At 47.1% G+C, this 18,462-nt stretch overlaps 1 protein-coding gene across 3 annotated transcripts in view; it reads left to right on the forward strand.

Annotated features, from left to right (window-relative positions):
- Positions 1 to 18,462, forward strand: part of Prkag2 (protein kinase AMP-activated non-catalytic subunit gamma 2) — a 271,108-nt gene that overhangs the window by 217,836 nt on the left and 34,810 nt on the right. The gene's annotated exons all lie outside the window — the stretch shown is intronic.

Genomic DNA, 18,462 nt, shown 5'->3' on the forward strand with positions numbered 1-18,462 from the left:
TGAAAACCCAGTCCATGTCTATTTATTCCCTGATCTATTTGAATGGGTGCTGCTATGCCTTGTTCTCCTAATCTTTTTTCTTTCCTGAAACCTTGTCTAGCCCTAATAGTGGGCGCATTTGGATTGATGTTATTTGTTAATGTCAAACCTAATTGATCTAGGACATCTCGTCCCCATAAATTTATAGGAAGATGATCCAATACATATGGCTGTATAGTTCCTTCGCATCCTTCAGGATCCTTCCAATCTAATACCATTGCACTTCTATGGGGATTAGTTGCCACTCCTAGGCCTCGAAGCGTTTGAGTGGCTTGTTGTAGCGGCCAATGTTGTGGCCATTCTTGACGAGATATGATGCTAAGGTCTGCACCTGTATCCAGCAGCCCATTAAATACATGTCCTTGAATATTTAGTTTGAGCATGGGGCGAGAATCTAAATTTAAAGACAGCATAGCCCAATCTACACCTGTGGAGCCTAATCCCCTGGAACCTCTTTCTATAGTACTACTGGAAAATTTATCATGTAGGCTGGGTATTATTAATAACTGTGCTATTCTATCTCCTGGTGAAATTACTGATATACCCTTTGGAGAACTAGCTATAATTTTTATTTCACCTTCATAATCGGGATCAATTACCCCGGGACTTATCATAAGTCCTTTTAGCGTAGAAGAACTGCGTCCTAACAATAAGCCTACTGTTCCTTGGGGAAGAGGTCCTTTTACTCCTGTGGGAATGATTTGAACTCCCATCTCTGGAGTTAGTACTGCTCTGGCGGAGGCGCAGATGTCCAACCCTGCGCTCCCTCTGGTTCGTCTGATGAGAGATCTGATGGATAATGTGTCCTGGGCACTACCCTGATGGTGTTGCTGGGTTCCTCCATGGTGTTTCTGGGTTCCTCCAGTGCCCCGTACATTTGTGGTCGTGGGCCCCGGAGCATTGGGCCCCCCTGTCCGTTTTTTGGCAATGGAGCTCGATGCCTTTCTCCACGATATCGTGGGTAAACACTTGGTCCTTGTCTGTTTTTTGATAACGGAATACCCTCTATGGTGGTTTGAGAACGGCATTCATTAGCCCAATGTTTCCCTCTACGGCATCGTGGGCAAATACCCGGTATTCTATTCGTTTGATATCTAGCTTTGTTAAACCCTCCTCCTATGGGGCAACTCCTTTTAAAATGTCTTGTTTGATCACAATTATAGCATGTTTTTGGCCTGGCATCTAAAGCCTGTTGTACTGCTGCCAGGACTTGCCCTTGTTCATTAACGTCTCTACATAATTTAATATATGTGTTTAAATCTTCATGTCTCCATGGTCTAATGACCTCTCTGCAACAACGATTTGCTTGGTCATAAGCCAGTTGTTTTATAAATGGCATTGCCTGTTCTGTATCCCCAAAAATTCTGGAAGCTGCTTGAATAAGCCTATCTACAAATTCAGCGTAAGGTTCATTAGTTCCTTGTATTACCTTAGATAATTGACCTTGTAAACCTCCATGCCCCTGTAAAGTTTTCCATGCCCTAACCGCATCTACAGCAATTTGTGCGTATACACCAGGATCATATTCAATTTGTTGCCGTTGACCCTCATAAGGTCCTTTTCCTAACAACATATCTAGATTTCTTTGAGGGTAACCGGCTGCTGCATTTCGCCTAGCTGTCTCCCTGCAAAATTCCTCATTGGCAACCTTCCATAACAAATATTGTCCTCCATTTAGCACAGATTTACACATACTAGCCCAATCTGCTGGCGTCATGTCCAAGTTGGTAATGGATTCGACCATGCTTACAGTGAAGGGTGCTTGAGGACCATAGGTTGTTACAGCCTCCTTTAACTGCTTCACTGTTTTGAAATCTAAAGCACGGTGAATTCGCTGCCCTCCTGCCTGCTCAAGTACAGGGCATGCTAATCTTTGAGGTCCTGTCTCAGGATCCCATCTATCAACTACGGGGTTTGAGGGCCACTCAGCTATCTCCATAGGGGGTGCTGTTGGTTGAATTACGCCCTCTGGTGATAGAACGGTGTTAGTAGCAGCCTCCTGTTGTAGCTTTTTCCCTAATACCTGTTTCTCCTCTAAGCTTTCTTCCTTTAAATTTTCTTCCTCTGTCTGACTAGCTTGAGAGACCTTCTCTTTTGCTTGATCTAAAATGTCTTTCTCCATGGTCTGAACCTCTAACAATTTACTTAACACTCTTTCAGTTTGTTTTTTACTAATTTCTAATCTGTTATAAAGATAATGCAACCCAATAAGATAACACAAAACAAAACCGAAACAGAATGAAACAAAAACGGAACAAAAAATCGTTGTATCAATTTTCCTATTTTCTTGATATGTGCATTTGTGGTCTATTTCTATCTCTTCCTCAGGGGCGAACAACTTCAAACCTTGAGCCAACCATTTTTCCCAATCTGCCTGATAAAATTCTAGGGATAGGCAGCTTGAAACAAACACAAAACAAATCAAAACAAGAACACATTGTTTTTTAAAATGGTCACCCATTCTCTCGCCTTCCCTTAGGGGCAATCAATTTCACTTACCCCGAAGCTTCAGACGTTCCCCGTACGGGCCACCAAATGCCGCAGTCTGGCTGGGCACAAATCACGAGCCACTGAAGCAGGAACAAACTTTATTTTTAAAACGCAGAAAAACACTTCACACAGCTCCCGGGGAAATCCTCCCAAACGCGCCACGAGGCTTGTCCAGCAACCCCCAGCCGGAACTATATCTCCCGGAAATCCCTCCTCCTGCACTTCCCCAACCAATGGGAACTCTCGGGGAATCCCCGGAAATCCCCACGAGAACTCCAAAATAGTGCGAGAACTCAAAAGTTGCGGCAGAGGCGGACAGGCAGAGGCGCCTGTCAATCAATACTGTTGGCAAAATGCCAGGGGCCATACAGACTCAGCCGTGGCTCTCAGCAGTCTCCCAAAGGTGTATGGGCTGGAAGCTTAGGTCCCCAGTGTGGCAGTACTGAGAGGCGGTGGATCTCTAGGAGGTGGGCTAGTGAAGGGTGATTAGGCCATGGGCCCACCCTGGGAAGGAATCATGCGGGTCTAACGGGTCTGGGTCAGTTCTCTCCAGAGCCAGTGGCTATAAAGCAGTGCGCCTGGCCCTTCCCCACTCTTACTTCTTTCTTGCCATAAGTCCCCACTCACACCAGCTACTTTGTGATTCCCTCTACCATTTTGTGACCCAGCCAGGAGACCCTTGCCAGACACAGAAGCCATGCTGTTTGGATTCTCCAGCCACCAGTGTCAGGGATTCTCATAGCAGCACAGAGTGGACTAAGATAGACTGACAGGAGGAGGCTTTATTGCCTGAAAGGGGCCCTGACTGATTTAAACAGAAAGGAGGATGCACAGGAAGGCTTGAGGCTCTCTGAAAGTAGAGTTGTCACCAGGCTTCCTGGGTGCCTGGAACCGACTGGGAGGTCATCAGAAACCAGGCAGTACCTCCAGTCATCTCTCTAGTGCTGCATGACCCTCCCCCTAAGCACTTTCCTGACTTCCTGATAGGCACATTGGAAATCTGCCTCTTGACCCTGTCACCACCCAGCTCTAACCACACCAGCCCACGGACCAGAATCCCAGGCCTGAGAGGTGATTGCTGCAATTTTTAGTTTTACCTGTGAACTTTAAGAGGGAAAGCTGGTGATTCCATGGAGCATTTGGAGTTTACTGGACAACTGGGGAAATTTTCATATCCCTTTTTTCTGATCGTAGTAGTGGCTGCCATATGCTGTGACCTTGTTCCAAGCCCTGTGCTTATGGCATCCCCAGGTCAACCCCAAGAGGTAAATATCTTTTATTATCCCCAACTTAGAGAGGAAGAAATTAAGAAGGTAAGAGGTGACATGTCTTACCCCAGGTGGCTGCTGGGAAGGTGGGCAGCCAGGTTTCAGCTGCTCAGCCTGAACCAGGGTGCATGACGCACAGAGCGATCCTTCAAGGTCCAGGAAGGGGCCGCAGGCAGCCTCCAGGGCTGGGAGAACTCAGGGTGACTCCCAGGGACCCCAAAAGACACCCTCAGAGACCCTCTTCCGTGTTTCACTACCAATTGTTCTTCAGCTCGTTGCTGCTACTCCACCAACCCTTCAGCGTTCCTGCAGCTTCCCCTTCCCAAAATCCAGGGGGGCATCTGTCAGCCCGCATCTTCCTCTGAGCTCTGGGTCAGCAGAGATGCCCTCAGCTCTCTCCTCCAGGCACAGCCTTAACTTCTGTGCCTGCGCTCCTCGTGCCTCCCTGCGTCTGGCTGTTATTTCCTCCGTGGCTCGTGCTTTTCCTTTCTCTTTCAGTAACACCATGTGGTGTCATTGACATTCACTCGGTTACCTTCCTTCTCGGGCATTCGATTCTGGCCTCCCCGTGCCTCTGTCCTAGGCCTGCTTCCCTCTTGTTTCTGTCCTCACCCTGGACAGTTGTGTTCCCTCCCGTGGCTCTGACTGCCATGATGCTTGCTGCCTGTGTCTTCATTGGGTGGATTTTGCTTCCATGATGCCTTAAGTAACAGAGGATGCCCTTGCAGACGTGCAGCCAGACCTCTGTCTAGCTGTGCAGGGCCTCGCTGTCGACTGTTTCATCACCTCTCTGATCTAGTCCCCCTTCCCTCCCCTCCTCTTCTTTTTTTTCTTCCTTTCTTCCTTCTTTCACCAGCCTGATTCAGTGAGTGGTACCACCTGCACCCAGTTGTTTTGGGGTTTCGTTTTTCCAGTACTGGGGGTTGAATCCAGGGTCTCCTACAAGCTAGGCCTGTGCTCTGCCCCTGAGCTGCACCCAGCCCCATCCAGCTTTTGAACATGAATGTGTTGCTCTGGCTCTCCCCCACCCACATCCTCTAAGTACCTGCCTCCTTTGCTCTCAGCCTAGTGTCCTCATCTTTCTAGAACTCTCCAACCCTGCCTCCTTATTAGTTTCCCAAGCTGCATTTAGGTGTTCTTTTAAAAAACAGTATGAGACTTGTCACTTTCCTGTCTCCAGGCCTAGGGAGAGTCCAGATTTCAGGCTGGAGTTCAGGGTTCTAGCGTGCCCTGTTTGTTCCTTCTTGTGCTTCTTCTCTCCCTGCTCCCAGACTCTTCTCTTGCTTCCCTCCCACACTCCTGAAGTTTCTTAATGGCCTCCAACTGCCGATTGTCTGGTCCCTCTAGGCCTCTGGACTTTGCATGGGCTATTCCCTCTCCTGGATTGTTCTTCCCTCTCTTGGGTTATGTCACTTCTTCAAGGAAGCCCCGCCAGCCCCAGTGGTACTTCCCATGGTATCTCAGGATCCCCCTCACCAGCAATTGCAGCATGCTGTTAAGGAGAAAGCGGTTGGTTTGTATGTCTTTGCCCTTACATCACAAGCTCTGTGAGGATGGATGTGGGCTGCTCAGTGTGGCAGGTCCTAAAGATGCCATGCTGATAGGACTTGGCTTTCTGTAGGTATCTACCACACCGGGCACTCTGTGTCCTGGGGCTTTAACTTCATGCCAGCACACAGGCTTTGCGTACTTGGGTGGGTCGTGTTGTTTCTTTTAAAGAAACAAGGCGCTGTGGAAGTCAGAGGGCTCTCCTGGCCACACAGATGGTGGCTGACCAAGGGCAGTGACAGAGTAGAGAAATGGGGGCAGTGAGCTCCCCAGGTGTCCCCAAGAGGTGCCAAGGCGTCTCCACCAGCTGTGAAGTCAGAAGGTGCCACGGGCAGTAACAGGACACTCAGGCCGCTCATGCAGGGGAACATGCTCCAGACCTTTCTTCGGGCAGTGACCCTGTGATGATTCGAGGGAAAGTCTGACTGAGCCCTGATGTAAAAGGAGGGAGCTGACCTGGGGGACTTCCGGCCGTGTCGTGTTAGTTTAACCCATTTAGCGAGCTGCTGCCTGTGGCCCCCTGTGGGTGCTTTCCACAGGCTGGCTCCAGGTGACTTCTCGGGGTTCCTGCACATCGTGCCAGCAGATTCATTTCATTTCAGGTCACACTTGGCCATTTGTGAATATCAAAAGTAAGTTGCTAACAAGGAATTATTTGATAGGTCATATGCTAAGTTTTCTTTGAAATGGAAGGTTTGATGGCCCCCCTGTGTGCCCAAAAAGCACAGCACCCCTTCTTACTTGTCACTTGGGCCCCGTGTTTGTGCTTCCCCCACTTTGAGGCCTAACTTGCCCCCTCTTAAATGCATATGGAACTGGTGCCATAGGAATTAGGAGTGCGGGTCGACCCAGGTTGGAGTCCCATTTCTTCTCCGCAATAGCTCCGGGACCTTAGGCAGTTATTTCAAGGTTTAGTCTCTTCATGTGTAACTTGGAAATAACAGTAATATGTGGCTTCTAGGACTCTGTGTGCACTCCATAATATGAACACAACATTCACCTAAGTGCCTGATACGTGGTCCATCCCCCACAAGCAGGAACTGTGGGTACAGCCTGAGGAAGGGCAGCAGAGGCATCCAGCAAACAAGGTGTCCTCCTGGATGGCTCTTCATCTCTGCTGTCACCCTCCCCCTTTCCCAGGTGGAACGGCATTTGTGATTGGTCTTTGGAGTCCCGCTCTCCTCAGGAAGGATGCGTTAGCCATGTTACTAATGTAAAGTCGGGAAATACAAGTTTGGTCTGGCCTCAAGTTTCCTGATTTACAACTCTTGAAATCCTTGGACTCTTCAAAGTGATGAGGGCCTTTTCAGTTGCTAATGATTGACTGCTGGCTGCCCCCCACCCATAACCCCCCTCGTGGCCCCAGGATAGGAGCTGGTCACTGGAAAGACCCAGGCAGGCCTGGAGGGTAGGACTTTTGACTGAACGCATGGAGGAGGTCTTGGGGGTGTGGAGAGGCCAAGGAAGCCCCATGGCCTTCTCACTCCTGTGCCTTCACCTGTGCCCTGTGTAATAAACCTCTTAAATGCTTCCCCAAGCCTCTTGAACAAATTCACATAACCCAAGGAGGGGTCATGGGAACCCCAATTTATAGCTGGTCAGAGGCCTGGACTGTGACAGGCCTGTGAAGGGGAGTAGCCTTGAGGATGGAGCCCTCCAGCTGTGGGATCGGATACTGCAGGGGAGAGGTGAACTGAATTAGAGGACCCCCAGTTGTGTCCGCGCAGATGGAAGAGCCACAAGGGCTTGGTGCAGGGCAACTCCCTCCTGTTTCGTCATGGTGTTCATGTTGACTGGGGCGAGAGCAGGGTAGTAGGCAGGCAGTTTGTTTTTCTCTCTCCAGGAGTAATTTGCTCAAGGTCACGAGGAAGGTGATTACAGTTCTGGTATAGGTTTGGGCTAGAGGTACCACTGCTCCTCTCCCACCCCGTCTCCCACCTGAACTGGGAATCCTTACTGGTCCCCACTGGCTGTGCACTGAGGAGAGACCCTGAGACCTACAAGCCCACAGAGGCTTCTGCTCTGGGTGCCCTATTGTAATGACCCTGCAGCTGGTTTCTCCGCATTTTGTTTCAAGATGGTAATTCTAGACAGTGTGCATGCCTCTTATAGGAACAGTGACACACCACCTTAGAGACAGCAGAGGACCCACGTCAGGAAAATTGCAGCTAACCCCCAGAGACGTGTGCACTTTCATGGGCGTGTTTGAGCTCTGGCCAACTGTCATGTTTGAGTTGGAGTTAGAGTAGCCTTTCGTCATAAAGTCAAACTGCAGCAGAACACTTGTGGGGACTTGGGCAGGGGACCTGCCTTGAATTCACCTGAATTGACCAAGTCCATCTGCCACCCTCAGATGGTGTGCCAAATACATTCTTCTCTCTTCTCCTAAAACCTACTGAAATGACAGAAATCAAACATAAAAGTAGGGCTGGGGCTGGGGCTCAGTGGCAGAGCACTTGTCTCACATGTGTGAGGCACTGAGTTCGATCCTTAGCACCACATAAAAATAAACAAAGGCATGCTGTTCATCTACAACTACAAAAATTTTTTTTAAAACAACAAAAAAACCATAAAAGTAGTCTTGTCAGTAATAACAAAGCTTAGTTCCTGGAGAAGACAATAATATGATAAACCTTTGTCAAGTCTATTTCTATTCAAGAAAAAAATGAGTGAAAATCAAAGCATCAGAAATAAAAAGCTTCTTAACTATCAATGGAGATCTTTTTAAAAATATTACAAGGGGGCTGGGGTTGTGGCTCAGTGGTAGAGTGCTTGCCTAGCACATGTGAGGCACTGGGTTTGATCCTCAGCATCACATACAAATAAATACCATAAAAATATTGTGTACATCTATAACTAAAAAAAATTACAAAAAAGAAAAACAATATAGAAAATAACTTTTAAAACTCAATCATTTCTTGAAATTTTACTGGTGTGCATTTTCCTATTTATTATTTCTTTCACAAATGACCATAGAAGAAATGAAAAAGTAATTAATTGACTCATGCCCTTTAAATAAGATAACTACATAGATGTAAATGGTATATCCATAAACTCTCTCTTTAAAAAAAAAATGACAAGGATTCATGCTTCCTCTTTCCCTGACAAAGAGACATTATACTCTTCTTATTTGCCGGTGAACTCCATGAAACCTTCAAAACTAACTAATCCCTTGATTGTTTAAATTATTTTAGAACCTGAAAGGACAGGCATTCTACGAGACTAGGTTGGTCCTAAGTCAAAATTAGAGGGAGACAACACACAAAGAAGAAAACAGGCCATGGATCCTACATTGGAGTGTGGGTAAAATTCCCAAGTGGCTTTAACAAATTGAGCCCAGCGCTGCATGGAAGGCCTAACGCGTGTGGCCAGGCAAAGCTTATTCTGCAGGCACAGAAGCCCTTCCCTACACTAAGACTGCACAGAGGGGTCATGACAGTGAGGAGAGTCATCCCAGAAGGTCCTGAGGGAGCACTGGGGAGATTCCACACGCCCTCGTTTTTAAATCTCCCCAATAGGCCAGGGAGAGAGGGAAGCATCTAAGCTGCTGATGGTGGCAGCTGGGTGGCCCTGTATCCTGGCTGCCAGGTACCTCCTGTTCTGCTCCACAACTGTAGGGGACTTGATACCTGGGAACCAACCTGGACCCTCACCATTGTTTCAGCCTAGTGATTGGGTTGTTATCCTAAACAGAGGACATGTTGACAGTGGTAAGTATTCTAGTTAGTTCCTAGACTCAAACACAAGCCATCTTAAAGCCATGATGGGAGCCTCATATAATTTCAAGGTCACAACTTTGTGACATTCCTCAGGCATTTATTGCAGTTCATTTTGAGCTGTGTAACTGAGCAAAATGTTTGCCTTGATCTTGACCATTGTTTCCTTCTTTCCTAGTAGTTATTTCCCCCGCCCCCACTGTGCTTAAAAGAGCATCCACATTCTCTTGGCAGTGTATACACTTATCTCCACACATGCGACCCCCCCACACACACACACACACACACACCAGGGAAAGGAGGAAAACACAGGTGGACTTCATTTGTTCTGCTACATTAAAAGTGCTATAAAGTTGAATTTAAGATTTGCCTTCAGTAATGTTCAAGTTTCTAAGCACAAGAGGCTTTTCCATATACTTTTCCCATTTTTTGCTTATTTTGTGCTCAAATATTTACAGTTTTTTCCAAAAGAAAAAAATACTATGAATATAGTAAACTCGTGTTTCTAAATGTTGAATAAAAATGAAAGTCAGAGTTTGTTTTTTCATGGTGCTAGAGATCAAACCCAGTACCTTGTGCATGCTAGGCACCCCAGAGCTACAGCTCAGCCCCTTAAAAGATAGATTTTTGAATGACTAATATATTGATAATATTTTTCTTTGTGAAATTACAATGAAATCTAAGTATATCAAGTTAAAATTATAGGGATTGGGAGTATGTCAGGTTTGTGTGTGTGTATTTTTTTAAGTGAAGTTTGGGTCAGTGTGTAAATTTGTCTTGAGTGTCTTTTATTATTTTATACCCAGCTCTTTAAGACATGGTTTGACTTTGTTACCGTGACCTCTGCTTAATGAGTGAATATGACTTAAAATGTAATTTTAAGTCACAGTAAATCAAAGCAGTGGGAGCTGGCTGGGTGTGAAGTGTGCACTGTGCGGGTGTGTGCATGTCTCTGCCATCTGGTTGCCTGCCTTGGCCCAGCAGAGCCCCTCTCAGGTGGTGGCTGAACAGGAGGTGCCATGCCTTCCCTGTGGAGGGGCCACTTCTGCAGCTTTGCCCCCTCCTCTGTCCTTTAGGACCCTCAGCCCCCACAGCTCTGCTAGGCCACACTCTGACTGTCCTGCACCCATTTGCCAGCAAGGACATCCATGTGTTGACTGACAGGGTGGCACAGAAGTCACAGACCAGAGCAGTCAACGGCCTTCTCTGCACAGAAGCCAGCGAGCGTCGCCTCCTTTGCCCCGGCCATGTGAGGGTCTCTTGGTGTGAGGGCACTGCCGGCACACACAGTGGGCTGAGGCTATGCAGCCTTCAGGGAATCCCAGCAGCTGGCTGAACAGCTGGGTGCTTCTGCAGCTCTGGGGCGCACTGCAGCAGGCGGCCCGGGCCTGGTCGGCTCCTTCTCTTTCTCTCGTTCTGTGCATCTCCTGCTCTGGCCTCAGCCTTCTTAGGCCCATACCAACCACAGACAAACTGACTGTGTCACACCCCATGTGGCACTCCTCAGAGAATTCCTGTCACAGGAGCTTTGCCTAGCCAGGATCAGGGTTCTCCCTGAAGAGATGCAGGCCCCAGCTCCCTCTGTTGTGTCCCCATCTGCCCATCCTGCTCCTTGCCTGCCACCCCTGCCAGAATTGAGACAGAGCTTGCAGCAGAGGCCAAGGCCAGGGCTGGGGGTCGCATCTGGGAGAGTGGATGCATCCCTGAGTAGTGGGAAGGGCACTGGGGAAGAGGCGGTCCACAGGCAAAGGGCTGCTCAGCATGGGGCCAGACTCCTCTTAGTTCCAGAGCCGTCCTGGGCATTGTGGGGTGGGGGTCAGCAAACATAGACCCACCGCATGCACCCCATCTCCTTGAAGTAGCAAACAGAAATGTCTCCAGATGTCACCACATGTCCCCTCCAGGGACAAACTCATTCCCAGTCCAGAGCCACTGGTATAGAGGAAGCCAGTGTTTGTGGGGCTCCTGTGCACTGGGCACTGCCTCTGTTTCCCACAGTCACTTCCTGATCCACTGCTGATCCCTGGGTTTTTCTGTGCTGGGGCACACTGCAGGCCTTTTCTTCACCCCTTGCCCCAGGACTCCGAGCTCTACCTCTGCTTTTCCTGTTCTGTTGCTTTGTGCCTCCATGTAATGAATTGCCCACCTCAGTTCCTGAACACTACCATATTCTAGGATGGCAGAAAAGCTGGTCCCGCTGCTTATTAAAGGTGCGGTGCCACCCTGGAGAAAGTCATTGATCCACCATGTTTCAGTGTCTTCATCTGTAAATGGGGATAATAATTGTACCCACTTTGTGTTATTTCAGGTTGATTTGCTGAGTTAATGTTGCTGAGGCTCAGAATAGTGCTGTGGGATGGCGTGCACTAAGTGACAGTGTCATCTACTATGGAGCACCATAGTTACTTATTTCACCATAAATTTTAGCTATTCTCTAGTATTATTTTTAGAAAACATCCGCTTGCCTCTTATTACTATTTTAGATAATAATTTCCAAAAACAAACTTTAAATTAATTCATTACTGTATATGGAGATTTTGTATCAACCCAGATGGCCCCATTTCCCATCTTCTAGTGTTTGAGAGGCCCTCATTTGCTCTCCAGATTCACATCCAGGCCCCCAGCCCGGGCTTCCAACCTCACATGTCCACTCCCAGCCTTAAAGATAAAGCATAGAATGTCAGAGCTGGGGGTGGCTCAGAGAGAAAACACATTCTAAGTGACTGCAAGTGTCAAGTACTGTGTGGCATGGAAGGAAGGGTAGAGAATGTCAGAGGTGAATTCTGAGAGGTGTGTGTGGCCATTTTCACAACTTTAAATTGAAAATAATATTTTAACACACTAGGATTTTTATGGGCGAGAGTGAGCAGCAGTCCTGTGTTGTGTGTTTAGGGGTGGACCACAGATCAGTACAAGTGGGGTGCCACGCGGTCAGGCAGGTTAGCAGTGAGGTGCTGCTGATCACTTTGGCATGGACTGTGCCTGAGTGACCAGCAGCTTGGGAAGGGGCTGTTCTCCTGGGATTTCTGGACAGGAGGTGTGTGTTCAAAGGGTCTTTTTTCTTTCATTGATGTCAACTGCATCTGAAAAGCAGGGTGACCACCCCCAGAAGTGATGGGACAGCCCCCTTCCAGAAGCAGCAAGAGATCCAGAGCTGGATGTCAGAGTTGTGTGGAACTCGGAGCTGGGATGGAGCACTCTGCTGCTCTGGGTCTCTGATTCACGGCAGTCAGTGCTTCCAGGGTAGAGAGAGCCTGGGTGGGTGGGTCGTGGCAACGTCCAGCTAGTAACAGATCAATCAGCAGTGAGCATATCTATGAGAAGGAGGTCCTGAAGTCCACCTGTGAGCCATCGTTTAGTGTGATAAAAGCTTATAGATTAAACCATTTCATGGTGCAGCTGTCTCTTCAGTTATCTGTCAGTATTTTTGCTTGACTAATCCATTTTAATGACAGTCTGTCCTCCTCATCTTTATACAGTTAGGGCCCAAAATACCAAGGAATCTTATGACATTATTTTTTCAAATTCTTTCTAAAATTCTACATAAATGGGTCTTAGAAAAAGTAATTTATGACTATAGTAATTATTATAGTGAACTTGTTCAGTTGTTTGTTGTATTTGCAGGGCTTTTAAAATTGTATATGGTAGTGTGAACATTTTAAAATTTTCTGCTATCTAAACTTCTCTGCTGTCTTACTCAACTGCATTTTTATAATTGATAGAATTAGAAAAAAATGGCTTTAATATAAAAGGTAATTGCAAACATGTTAAAGGTTTAGATAAACAACCATTTTACTTTTTAAAAATCACATGGGACACTTCCAAGGGGCATTATTTCACTCACACACACACACACACACACACACACACACTCCTAACTAGGCACAGTGGCACCCACCTGTAATCCCAGCAACTTGGGAGGCCGAGGCAGGAGGATCTCAAGTTCAAGGCCAGCCTCAGCAATTTGGTGAGGCCCTGTCTCAAAATAATAAAAAATAAAATTGCTGGGGACACAACTAAATGGTAAATCACCCATGGGTTCAATCCCTAGTACCAAAACAAACAAACTGAAACCCTCCCTAGTCTTACCTTCATAAAGGCATACACTGTCGGTACAGCTTATTTACTGGTTGTTAGTCCAGGCTCGCCATCATCATTTACACCTGCCTGCCTTGTTGCTTGTCATTTTTTTGAGGTCAGAGAGGTCCATGTTTGTGCCTGCACTTTGGATCTGCATGTCTTTCGGTAGCATACGGTTCTGTAGGCTTTTCTTTGACCTGGTTCCTATGGGGACACTCTGAGTGCCTGGATCCTAAAGACGGGGGAAGGCAGGTTCACTGTCCACGGGAGGTGATGGCCCAGTCAAGAGCCAGCCCTGCATGCCCAGTACAAGGCCGCGAAGACTCCAGCAGCAGATCTCTCACAAAGCACTAGTGGGCATGTCAGAGCTGGAGCCATTAATTCCAGCGTGAGGGGCTTTAAGGAAGGTATAATGGGAGGAAGGGCCTTTGAACTGGACTTGGGAGGTGTATCAGTTTCCTGAGGCCACAGTATCAGATTTCCACAATTTCTGTGGTTTAGAACCACAGAATTTATTCTCTCATGGTTTCAAAGACCAGAAGTCTGCCTTAAGTTGCCAACAGGGCTGGTTCCCTGGGCCTCTTGACTTTTGGTGGCTGCTGCAGTCCTTGGTGCCCTTGCCTTGTAGATGCATCACTCCTGTCTGCCTATCTTCATGTGGCCTTCCCTGTGTCTCTCTCCACTCTTCTCTTTGATGGACACTTGTCTTTGGGTTTAGGACCCACTCTAATCCAGGACAATCTCATCTCAAGATCCTCCCCCTTCACTACGTGTGCAGACACTGGTATTGCAAATAAGATCTCCTTCTGATGTCTCAGGAGGGCATGCCTGGAGAGGACACTCCTTACTACGGAGGGGTAAGGAGGACATTGGTAGGTGTCATAGAACAAGTAGTTGCCGACCTGGAAGAGAGCAGTGTGTGCAGAGGCCAAGACAAAAGCCTTAGGAACACACCCCCAAATGGAACTTCCTGACGTTCAGGTACTTCCTTTAAAAAGGAAATGCCAATATGATGCCAGAACATGAGATTCCTAAGAGACGTGGCAGGAAGGTGAGGCTGGAGAGGTGTGCTGGGGACCATAGGGGACTGGGTGCTCTGTGTGGCTGGATGGCTCATCAGAAGTCAGGGAGCCACGTTGTTATCACATTAGAAAGATAAATACTTACTTGCACATATTCCCATTTAGTGTTTTCATTTAAATTTAGAGGTGGCATTTTTAAAACCCATGTTAACCTTTCATATATACGTTACTCTAGTAATACTCTTTCATATATACTCCTCAATAAACAGCATTGAGTTAGCATTCTGCTCCCAGGTGGTGAGATTTAACATCAGTCTGCAATCGGGTCCCTCCTGTGTGGCCAGTGCCCCAAGTGCCAGCAAAGCTCTGCAACTCTGCTTCTGTGCAAAAACATGCAGAATAACCAAAGCAAGAGCAAAACATTGTGATGATATCTTTCTTAACTCCAGTGACCTTTTGAACATTGAGAGTCTGAACTTCTTGCCTTCTCTGGCATTTTAATAATGTATTCCAAACAACCTGTTATTGAATGCTTTAGGTGGGTTTCCCCCCTGCTTAATTCCAAACTACTCTCTATTTTAATGATTTCTCCCTTCAAGTGCATTTTGAGACTTCACCTTAATATCAGTAATGCCCTTAATCAGAAAGTTTATAGTAAACGCGGAGAAGCAAAGTAAAAAAGGAAGAGCCGGGCTGGGGTTGTGGCGCTCACCTAGCATGCATGAGGCACTGGGTTCGATCCTCAGCACCAATAAAAATAAAATAAAGAGAAGTAAATGAAAGTAAAATAAGATGTTTAAAAAAAAAGGAAGAGTATTTTATTTTCCTAACTTAAAATTCTAATGCTTCTGTTGTTACTAATAGTTTTATTAAATATCACTAATAAAATTATATCAAAATGGATTCTGCTGTCACATATAACTAAAAAGAACCAATTTTTTAAATAATTAAAAAAAAAAAAACCTGTCCTCATTCCAAACCAACAGGCATTATTACTTAACATTTTGCTGTGTTTGGTCAAGCTTTTGTTATTTAAAAACTGTCATAGTTCCTCCCTAAAACTCAGTCTAGTCATGAGAAAAGCACACATTCCAGTCGAGGGGCACCCTCCAAAGCCCCTGTGCTGCTCTCCTCAGACCATCCAGAAAAGGGCTGAGAAGCTGCATCAGCTGTGAGGAGCCTGAGGAGACATGGCTGGTGGTGACATGGAATCCTGAGACAGGGGCGTGAAGGGGAAAACTAAGGAAATCTAAACAATGTGGGGACTTTTGTTAATAATTTGTTCATTATTACTTTATGGGTTCATTAATTGTCACCAGTGTACTGTACTGATGTGAGATGTGACGGTGGAGCACCCGTCTCCAGGTGACCCGGAGGCCATGTGTCTGCACAGGAGGAGCCCAGCTCCCCTCACCTCCCTCTGGTAGGGGAAGGACACAGTTGTGACAGGACCTTGTTCCTCATGGCCTGGCTGACTTGAGTCTGGTGCACAGGCAGTCCTGGCGGGCTTGCTGGGCAGTGAGAGCCAGGCAGACTCCACAGCTGTCTGAACCAGGCATGAGCCCTACCCCTGCACACGGGTGCAGCAGCAGGGGCGGGCACTGGGCAGCCCTGTATAGGACAGCATCAGAACTCAGAGTGGGAAAGGGATATCCAGCATCCATGCTATTGGGAATGAATGAAGGGCACATGACCCTCCTATACTAAGTTACTCCAGTCATTTACATAGAAGCTGTGCTCTGAAGGAGGTAGGGCCTGCCTCCTCCCACTGAGTATGGGCTCACATGGTGACTTCCCTTCAAAGATGGTGGGACAGAAAGAGAGAGAGAGAGCAATCTAACGCCAGGTGGTCAGTATGATGGTGCACGTGAAATACATTTCCTTGATGTGAGATGGATAAAGACCCCAGGATTGAGATCATGAGTAAACCATCACACAAGCCCACAGGTGTCCTGCCATCTGCAACAGTCCAGGTCATCAAAACAAGGTCCACACGTCTGTCCCACGCAGAAGAGCCTGAACTGGCATGATGACAGAGACAGGCTGTCGGGAATGGGATCCGGGGAGAGAAAGAGAGCATTAGGGAGAAAATAAGGAAATCCTAATAAGTGGCAGCTTCAGTTAATAATAACATATGAATGTTGGTTCATCATTTGTGAAAAGTGTCTCTTATTAATGTGAGATATTCGGTTTAGGGGAAACCTGGCTTGAGATCTTGGAAACTGTTTTATCTTTGTAACTTTTCTATAAATCAAAAATACAATGTTTACTTAAACACTTTTAAAAATCAAGAGAGGAACTAAATATGTCTAACTCAAAACTTTCTGGTTTTTAAAAATTCTAAATGTTTGGATATTCCCGTTTTAGAGTATTTAAAATCTTTGTTTCAGAAATTCACATAGTAATACAGGTTTCTGAAGTATGTGTATGTCTTTTAGGGAAGGTCCTGTAAGGTTTCCTTTCTGGGAGAAGACTGTTAGATTTTGTTATTGTTAGTAACCCTCTTGGTTTCACACACTGAATTTTAGAGTAGATGCAGCAGACACTTTGCCGCTGAAGAATGGGAGGCATGCGCTGGACTCGCTGCTCTTTGCCCCTGGGTCAGGACGGACCCCGCAACAGAGCACCGTTGATGGCAGACAGGGGCCAGAAGTTCCTGGGCCACTCACCTGAGCACTTTCTGTTTTGCTTCTTCCTTTGCAGGACCTCATGTTCTGGTAGATAAATGTTTGGAGAAAATGGAAGCCACTGACTTAGGTTTCACCCACTCATGAGCCTCGTACCTGTCCTCAGCAGTGCTCGTGACAGTGTGGTGATTGTCTTTCTTCACCAGCTGTAGTGTCCAAGGACACAGCCACATCTCTGTGGAGGACGGCAGCCCCGCCTCTGCACAGTGGCCGCTCACGGCATCCTCTTGGTCTAACCAGGCTCTCGCTTGCTGCCTCTCTGACCGAGGGCCCTCTCTGGCAGCCGTACTGAGGTGGTGCCCCAGGAGCAACCCTGGATCCCCCAAGGGCAGGAGACAGGTTGGAGCCCCGCAGCCCTCAGAGCCCTCCCTGGCAGATTTGATGCCTGTAAATTGTTATAATAATAATATAATGCTTGTGGACACCCATGTTGTATTTTTTCCTTCCCTGTCTCACTCCCCCTGGTCCTGGAGTCAGCTTTGGGAGAACCCACACCAAGACAACATGCAATGAGTATTTGTTGGCCCAATTAATTCATGGATTAGATGATTAAGATGCTGATCATTCAAAGATATTATCATCTAAGAAGGAGAAGAATATTTGAAACATGTAGTCCCTGTGGGCAAGACCTAAATCGATAATCGAGGAGGACCACGGACAGATGCCCAGGGAGGAAGGGTTGTCTTAGACTGCTTCCCTGCCCTCTCTGAGGCAGGGCATGTTGCCCACTGTGTGATCCTGTATGACCTGCTAGCATTTAGCTCTGAGGCAGGGACTGTGGCATCTCGTCCTCCTGTGTGTCTACACCCAGGACAGGGACCAGCTCACAGAAGGCCTCTGTTGATGGTGCCGCAAGTCAGGGGAGCAGCAGCGTCTAATGGGAAGAGCTGTGGAGTGGGGTGGAGCTTTAAGTCTCACTGTGGTCACTTCCCTCTCTGGTAAGTGATTCAGCCTCTCCCAGCCCCAGTTTCTAATACACAAAATGAAGAAATTAAGGCTTATTCCTCAAGGTTGTATATAAACTAAGGTAGTTTGCTGCATACCTGTCCATAATGGGCCCCAGAGGTTTACTTTTTTTTTTTTTTTACATTGGAGGTGGGTTTGAAATTGGAGAAGTAGAGGAGAAGAACCTTGAGGTTAAAGCTGAGTGAACAGGTACAGGAAGGTGGGATTGAAGACAACAAGTCTCCCTGCCCATTTGCCTGGAGAGGAAACAGCAAGTGGGAAAATGAGAGAAGCCAGACAGGGAGGTTCCTGAGCAGCATGCTGAGATGTCTGGATCCCACTGCACAGAAGAGGGGTGGCTTCAGAGGCATCTGTCCAGGGGTGATTGGAGTGGTGGCCCCCTGGGGAGAGAATTAAAAGTAGAGCCTGGGAGTGGTCCACAGGGCTTATCATGAAATTGGGAAAACAGTCGGTCTGGATTACCACAGTAGAAAATGGGAAAATAAGGCTCCTTCTCCAGTTGAGGACCGTGGCACCGCACTGCTGGACACTTAGATTGCTACTTACTGCACACATGGAAGCAATTTTATTTCTTCACAGTTGCTTCCAAAGTACAGAGATCCATGTAGGTGGAGTGGAACTGTCAAAGAAGTCTTCTGGAGATAGA

The sequence above is a fragment of the Marmota flaviventris genome, chromosome 1 (assembly GCF_047511675.1).
Source record: "Marmota flaviventris isolate mMarFla1 chromosome 1, mMarFla1.hap1, whole genome shotgun sequence".
Classification (NCBI taxonomy): Eukaryota; Metazoa; Chordata; class Mammalia; order Rodentia; family Sciuridae; genus Marmota; species Marmota flaviventris.